General features: G+C 41.4%; 1 non-coding gene across 1 annotated transcript; it reads left to right on the top strand.

Annotated features, from left to right (window-relative positions):
- The first annotated feature begins 4453 nt into the window (after nucleotides 1-4453).
- TRNAA-GGC lies at nucleotides 4454-4537 on the top strand. The gene is given in 2 exon segments: nucleotides 4454-4491; nucleotides 4502-4537. It is a non-coding gene; the product is annotated as a tRNA-Ala (tRNA).
- The last annotated feature ends 2017 nt before the right edge of the window (nucleotides 4538-6554 follow it).

The raw sequence follows: 6554 nt of genomic DNA, 5'->3' as shown, positions 1-6554 counted from the left end.
TAATTTAAACAATGAAAGATATTTCAGCGTGGGTGGTAAATGAATATATTTTGGTTCAGTTTAGGCTGAAGTTATTGGCTACTTTGGCATTGAGTATGAAACCTGTTATTTGGAAATGCGAAAAGTTTTGGCTTGCAAAAAGAAAACTTTGCTATGTTTTTTTTCCCCCCCTTTTCTAAAGAAATTGAGATTCCTTCCCACTCCTCACTCCCAGCAGAGACGGGGTAAGCGAGATAGAGAGAAGTACAGTAAACAGTACAGGTTTAAGAGACTTAAAGAAAATAATCCTGCTCTAAATTTCCTGATGCGCTTTGGAGGGGTGCCTGGCTTTTTGTTGCAAAGTTTTATCATTTGCAAGTGACTCAGCCCATCACCTTGGATATTGTTGTGGGCAAGGTCAAAAAGCATGGAGCGTGCAGGTAGTGTGTACCCGGCTGTCTGCGGGAAACAGCAGGGAATTCAATCTCTTGCGTGTGCACTTCGATGCACTAACCCAATGCTCCACGAAGCCATCGGAGCACGGAAAAGACTCGCTAATCTCTGCTGTACCGATTGCGGGTGTGCCAGGCTCCTATCGAAGGGGGAATTTGCCACTTGGTGAACTGAACTGTTCCTATTAGTTCATTTTCTTTTCTATTAATACAGCGCATTTTGACATTCGGAGACTTTGACATCAGGGAATGTATATTTAAGGAAACTCTCCAAGGAAGTTATTCTGGTAATCGTTGATGTTCTAGGGGAACCAAGGGTAATTCTAGCAAGCAAAACTAGTCTGAAATCTGTCAATCTCTTTTTGATGTAAATTATATTCTTGTGGTGTCTGTCCAAGTAGGGAAATAAAGACATGGACAGCTGGAAGCCTAGAGTCTGGAGATGCTTGAAATTCATGTTGTTTGAAAAAAAAAGTGCTTGATTTCACTGCATTAATAGAAAATGATTACTTCACAGAAACTTAAATGCAAGCGAATTTGGATTTTGGAGGGTAAGGAAATGAGGAAAGCCAAGGCACAGTGTTACGATCTAAAGTAGTCAGTAACTATTGATTTTTGGTTTTTTTGCTCGTTTGTAAACTAGCATGCTGGCTGTTTTCTTCTGCTCTTGACCTTCAGTACGAGTAGGGGTGTGAAATCTGTTCACCTGTGTGCCCTCTGACAGTTCAGCACACCCCCAAATGTTAGCAGCCACCAACAAGAGAGAGAACTAAAGTGACAGTGGCCAGTTCCATGTCCCTTCATCCAGCCATCGTCTCTCTTACATACTCGATTACTAAGACAATACTAAATATATTTGAGGCAATTTTTTTATACCTATTACTTAGAAGTAATGAGGCAGCCTACCTGCTTTATGTTATACAGTTTAGCAATGGTAAATTTGATATTTATGTTTGTAAAAAAAAGGATTTGTTTGTTATACTGATAAAATCTGTTTCCCTCCTCCTTGCACAGTTTTATATGTTCAGGGTTTTTTGTTTTCTTTATTCTATTTTTGTCCCCTCTGTAAGAATTACAGCTGATGAGGAGAGGGACTGACTTTCCCTTTTGTTGCTGAGCACACCTAGCTCATGACTGGAGTCCATAAATACTGTGAAAGGAGAAACAATAATTGAGCTATTCCAAATGTGCACGCAAACGTAAAGCTTCATTTCCCACCACCAATTACTCAACTAAGATGAAGACAGGGGCTTCTCTGTGGCTTTTGCTCATTGCCAGCACAGAGCATCACGCTCTGCCGCTGCGGGTCCACTGACCATGGTTTTTCAGAACTAAGACAAAACAAACTACTTAATCCTTAAGTGTTCCTTTAATGGTATTCTTTTACCCCTGGCTCTGAGATACTTAACTGTTTTTAGGAAAAAAATTGGACTACATAACACTGGCTTTTGTGTAACCCAATTGGACCTGCAGACGTCTCAATGAGCTGGAGCACGTTCAATGGCTCAACCCTCACCTGTCTCTAATACTGTCATTCAGTCTTAATCAGCTGCTGTTAAAGTGCTCTTCTGCCTGTGAATTGATCCTCAGTCTGAAGAATAATTCTCTTAAAAAGAATTTCAGTGCAAAACAGTAAATTCTGTGAGCTAAACTGTCACATAGATCACAGAACTTACATCGACTTCTGTGCTAATTATGTTGCATTTGACTCACCCAAAAAATTGTACTCAATTCTTACGTTACTTCCTCTTTCAAAAATTAGGGAAGGCTTTTTATGTTGCTTCTCTAGGTTTATACAGCAAATTTGCTTTTCTGTGGTAGGCTTTTTCTTATTGCCCCTCATCGGCCTGTTTACATCCAGAGACGTCATGCTCAGCATTAGTAATTGCAGCCTTTTCATCATGATTTAAATAACCATCACCTTTTTGCCCTCTCTAAAGCTTCATCTCTATATGTGCTTTGTATCGACCTTAGTGATTACAATGTGACAATCGCAGTGCAATAATTGTGTTTTTCTTTAAGTGGTGTCTCTTTATTTACAGAAACTTGCTTAAATTAGAACTTTGTACCTCTCTCCGAACTTCTCCGTGGTGATCTGCAGAGACCTTTGGCATCATGGTTCATGGGTTTTGTGATCTCAAGATTAAATTGAATCTCAAAAGATTCAAATCTCTATTTCCATTTTTTTTCTCCTCTGTGGACCTTGTTGAGGTTTCCTACGGTGGTTGCAGGTGCTACTGCTGTATTTCTAAGCTAATCAAATTATCTTCAGACTAGTCCTAAAATTCCTCGAGTACTTCAGCATATGAAAAAAACAGCAAATAAAACCACTCCAATCCCATTTATTTAAGAATTTGGGGCACTTGGGATATGAAGGTATGCCTTTCTCTTCGCTGGTGTTGGACAATTTGGCAGGCAGCAAAGCTCTCTGGGTAGATTTTTAGATGCCGTTTGTTGGCAGAAGTTACAGCTTTAATTAAAACTACTGAAATTGAAAAAAGGAAGAAAGAAAGAAATAAAAAACTCTGTAGACTTCCCTTACTCTTCTTTAGGTTTTAAAACGGTTCAGGAGAAGTGCAGGTTGAGTGTGAGGGTTCAGTTTGCTGAAGGCAGTGTTGGACACCTTCAAACTCGCGAGCAATCTTTTTAAGTCATTTTTAGTCCTTCTGTTAAAACCAAGGGCAAGAGTTCGGAGGTGTAGGAGCTGTTTTGCAAAGAATGTTCTTCTGCTAATAAGCAGGTGTCTGTCCTTTATGGTCCCTCTGCAAGCTGGTTCCCATCCCAAGACATTGCTTGGTTTCACTCATGTAATTTTCTGCGGGCTTTTGGTGTGCTGTGTTCTTAGACCAGGATTTTGGTTCTTTTGTGGTAAGAACTTTAATGGGTCAGAATAAGAGCTGAGGTGGTGTTCTTGCCACCTGTGTCCACTCTTTTTTTTAACATTAAAACCCTCCTTTCATGGAGGGTTCCCGTGCCTGACCTACCATGGAGAGAGCTGGACTGCTTCAGTCAGAAGAAGCTGTTGGCTCGTAAGATGTTTGGCTTTATGGGAGTTAATTTTCAATGACAGAATTCAGTACTTCTGTGTCCACAGGAAATCCTTCAGGTGCTTGGTGAAATCTTGCAGGGAAGCTGCACCAGCACTGCCTGCACGTGTCCTGCAGCCTCGGGCAGGAGACGTGGCCGTATCTCCCCATCGTGCATCAGCCCTTTGTTTCCAAGATTACTTTTTAATCTGATAGCCAGTATTTTCTGGGTGGACTCTCTTCCATCAAACCATAATTTATGTACTTTACATTGGGTACGCTGGTAATATCACACTTTGCTTCCTATTGATGACGCTATCAATTCCGTCTAGGTATATTGAATCATTGCAAATTTTCTCCATCAGAGCCATAAACTAACGGCTTTATTTTCTTAATGTAATGGATCATAAGCAGGAAATCAGCCATAATCTATTTACATGAGGTAATCTATTCAGTGCTCTTATTTTTTTTTTTGTTTGTTTGTTTTATTTCACATTTTAGATAAACCAGTAGTAGCTGATGATAGAACTGGAATTGCTGTCCTGAGACTGTCAGTCATGTTCAGCTCCATTGCCTGAAACATCTTCATTAATTACATTTAAATCTTTGAATTCTTCTTTAAGATTTACAACACTGCACTACCTGCAGTAAGAAAGGGACTGGGTGACGTATCGCACTTAGTCCTCTGACGAGCGCTGTGTAGCCCCAGGGTTGCGTTTCGGTGGGAGAAGCTTTGGTCCCTCAGTTTATGCCAGGTTTGACCATGGTGTCCAGAATCCCTAGACCTCAGGGATGACTGGAGGGGAAGCTCCAGCCTCCCCTTGTGCTAAGAGCCTCCCTGTGTGTGTCTGAACCCTTGGTCCAGGGTCACCACCAAGGCAGGCAGGTGACAGGTGACACAGTCCAACTTTCGCCTTCAAATAATCTGGGGTTTTTTTTGGTGTTGTCTGACATGCAATAAAAAATGACATAAATGATTTGCAGTGTAACATTAGGGGGCCGGTTAGCTCAGTGGTTTGAGCGCGGTGCTGGCAACAATGACCAACACCGAGGTCGCGGGTTCGATTCCCGCTCGGTCCCCATGTGTTGCCTGGTCTAGTCGAGAGGTGACGTCCCTGCCCATGACAGGGAGGTTGGACTAGATGATCTCTAAGGTCCCTTCCAGCCCAGGCCATTCTGTGATTCTTTGATTAGTATGTGTTAAGTGGGGTGAATGTAGCATCGGTTGTGCCTGCTTTTGTAACTAATTGCTGCATTAACAGACCTGGTGATTATGGAAACTTAAGGAGCATGGACAGGAAAAGATCTAGAGAAGGAAGGTTTTCTGAAGCTTTCTCAGCCTCTGCAAGGGGTTAATTCTCATGGTCTTTTGCATAACCATAGATTCTTCTTCATTTTTAGCTACTCACTAACATTTGTATTAAAAATCTGCAGAGACTGGTGATTTTTTTCCAAGTCTCTGAGCTGTCATTTAACAACCTGCAAAGTGGAAGATGAGCTCTGGTGGGGCTGGGAAGTGGGTGGTGTCTAAAGGCAAGTGTATTTGGAAAAAAAAAGCTGTGAAAATTCACAGCAAAAGCAGCCTGGCTATACCTGGGAAATGCTACATCTATGCTTTCTACTTGTATAGACAAACTGCTGATCCTGGGAGGGCAAAGGGTTCTCAAATCCAGAGTCAAGAGGCTTAGGGCTGGGTCTGAGAACTGAACGATTCAAAGGAAGCCAGTTAAGATCGACCTAAGCCTACAATGCAACCGTGCCTTCTTTTCATCTCCACATAATGCTTCTAGCACCTGTATGTAGCCTGGCTTTCTGTCATCAGGCTTAAAGCACCAGTGCTTCCATAGAAAATCAGCTTTAAGGTGAAGAAGAGAATTTTTTCAGCTTCGCCGCAGACAGTTGTAGGCAAAGTGAACGAGGCTCAACATATTTTATGTATCATTGGCTGTAAACAAAATGTCCAGGCTAGGACAATTGAAAAATAGCTATATCGCATTTTATATCAAAAAGCGCTTCTAAGAAATGTCTCTAAGTGGTACAGGGAGTGATTTCATGCTTTATTGTCCCTCAATCTGTTCAGTTTACAGGGAAAAGGTATTTTTCATTCTCCTAGCTGCTAGCTTTGCCAACGCTACGTGAGCTCTGAAACTCAAGCTGTGATGATCTTTCTGGCTTCTATGTTGCCATCGGTAATAAAGAATCCGCAGGACAAATTCTTCTCTTGGTTACACCCGCAAAAACCCGTGATCTTCCAGGATTTTGTAGGCAAAACTGAGCAGGGAGTAGCAGGCCCTTTGAAAATCAAAAGGACAAGAGCCATCAGAGAAAAGCTACGAGCTGGAAAAGCATCCATTAGACTTGTACAAAGAGGAGTAGAACCAAGTGAAAGGTGAGAAGATAATTAAGAAAACATGACAGTGGAGAAGTTTTCTGAGAGTGAGATTTACAGAACCGTAGGATGTTATCTCGAGCAGGTGGGTGGTGACAGGACAGTTGCTTGGATATTTTCAGTGAAAAGGTGGAAAGAAGATACGATTCATCATGGCTAGAGGTAATTCAGGCATTCGGGGAACAGCAATTTGAAAAACGAGCATAGATTTATTGTATTTTAAAGTCTACTAGGACTTTTTAAAAGCAGGACGACTCTTTGTTGCCTTTTCTTTGGTGTGTTCTCCCCAGAACACGATATTCCAACATTCTCATGACCCATCAGGGTGATAAGAAATGCTAAGCTCATTATTTCCATCTATCGCATTCCAATCCTTCAACATAATTTACCGAATGTGCCTTCTCCAGCTCCAATTTCTGCAGTTTTGCATAAAGTAGATGCCCTTAGGACATCAGCAGGAGAATTAAATGACACCCAAGTGTCATTCAAATTCAGGAGCTGCCCACACTGGCCAAGGTGGCATCATTACGGAGGCTGAAACCAGTGAAGTCTAAAGCAGGTCTACGATCATTACTTTAATATTCTAGTGAGCAGTATTTTCTGGTAGATGCTTTAGCTAGCACAAACTTATAAAGCTGTACCTCTCTGAGGGAACTTGAAATACCTTTTTGTAAAATTAAAATTGGAATTAAGCTTTGTAAAATTTTG

Source organism: Apaloderma vittatum, unplaced genomic scaffold (assembly GCF_000703405.1).
Source record: "Apaloderma vittatum isolate BGI_N311 unplaced genomic scaffold, ASM70340v1 scaffold2167, whole genome shotgun sequence".
Lineage (NCBI taxonomy): Eukaryota > Metazoa > Chordata > Aves > Trogoniformes > Trogonidae > Apaloderma > Apaloderma vittatum.
This window is presented reverse-complemented; position numbering and strand designations above follow the sequence as displayed.